We start from the raw sequence: 1,800 nt of genomic DNA on the forward strand, positions 1-1,800 counted from the left end.
CTGTCGGGGAGAGCATGGCCCTGCCGACACCCTGACTTTGGACTTCTGTGTCCTAGAACTCTGAGAGAATATGTTTCCGTTGGACGTTACTTGCTGAAATTAGCATTTGTTTGTTGGCCGTTCAAGGCACTCATCCCATCAAATGAATGTAAACTTTACCACTCAAGACCTTGTCTGCCATCCTTTCTCAACGCTCTTGAGCTACCCTGAGATGTCCCCAAATAAGGCCAGCCATCAGAAGAAACTGGTGATGGATTTTACTGACAGATTTGCCAGAAAGACTGTCTCAGAATCTCTCGACTACTCATAGACTTTATTATGCTTTCTCCACAAAAGAGTAAAAGGAGTCACAACAGGTACAGGTGTGGAGAGCAATATTTATTTAGTCCTGCAGGAGCATCGCTCCTCGGAGCTGTGCTGTTAAACTTTATAAAGCGAATGCATTTGCGGTCCACACCCCGAGGCACGGCCGCCCTGTCAACCACGTGAGAAACAAGTGTTGAGGATTTTTCCATGGTGGCAAGTCCACATGATGATGAAGAGACAAAGCTCAGAGAAGGCAAGTGACACACTCAAGGTGTCACAGCCACTTATGGAAGGAGCTGGGGATCGAATCCAGGTCTTCGGATCCTGACAGAGATCCTTAGGATCTCTAGTTGAACAGCTGTCAATTATCCATGGCCACCAAAGGGAAGTAGATAGAAGTCCCAGATTGTCCCGGTGTGTGCGTGTGCTCCTCGTCGAGTCGTGGGGTGGAAGCCGGCCTGAGTTTAGGGCTTGCGAAGGGCCAGAGGACCGTGTTCCCTTCGGTAGCTGCGAACATGAGGTCATGGCAGGAAAACCTAAGCAGAACACAGAAAGAAGGAGAGGACGAAGCCATCAGTTCAGCTGGTTGGCAGGGCTCGCTAGGAAGCCGGCAGGCTGCTCTGAGTGGCCCAATGAACCACAAGGCCCTCGCTCAAGGTCTGCCTCAGTAAATTCCCACCATTTCCGTTGAAAACGCAGACACATAATGAATGTATTCATTAGAGAATAAGCTTTAAAAAATTTGCAAGTAAGCAAAAGGAGAGGAGGTTGTGTTCAGTTGTGGTTTGTTTTTAAAAAGCAAACCTACACACCTAGTAAAAGATGCCTTCCTCAGGACTGGGGCTGGAAAAGCCTCCCGTGTCCATGTGCAGTTGGGTATAGTCACGTGACGTTCCTGAGGTCTCTGGCAGGTTCTGCTGTGCAAGCGCCAGAAAAATCAGAGCAGATCCAAACCTGGCAAGAGCTGGGCCTGAAGGTCATGCTTCTCCTCCCCCTCACACCTCCCCGCCCGTCTGGGGAGGCAGAGCCACTGCTGGACTGCGGGGCTGCTCCTGGCTGCTTGGGCCTCTGAACTTCCAAACACCCCACTTACTGCTGATAGCACCGCACAGCCATCTGGTTCTCCCTAAGGATTTCCATGGTCACCCCCTTGTGAACACAGATATGACAAAAAAAAAAAAAATGGCAAAATAGGTGGTGAGAGAGAAGGCTAGCCTGTTGGGGCCGCTCCCACAGAATGCCAGAGACTGTGTGGCTTATAAACAGCAAATGTTTATTTTGCACGGTTCTGGATGCTGGGAAGTCCAAGGTCAAGGTGCTGGCAGGTTTGGCGTCTGGTGAGGGTTCACTTCCTGGTTCACACGGTGTGAACTCTCACGGTAGAAGGGGCGAGAGAACTCTCTGGGGTCTCTATGATAAGGGCACTAATCTCATTCATGAGGGCTCCATCCTCATGATTTAATTACCCCCCAAAGTCCGCACCTCCAAATCCCA

This window comes from Pteropus vampyrus, unplaced genomic scaffold (assembly GCF_000151845.1).
Source record: "Pteropus vampyrus isolate Shadow unplaced genomic scaffold, Pvam_2.0 Scaffold71, whole genome shotgun sequence".
Classification (NCBI taxonomy): domain Eukaryota; kingdom Metazoa; phylum Chordata; class Mammalia; order Chiroptera; family Pteropodidae; genus Pteropus; species Pteropus vampyrus.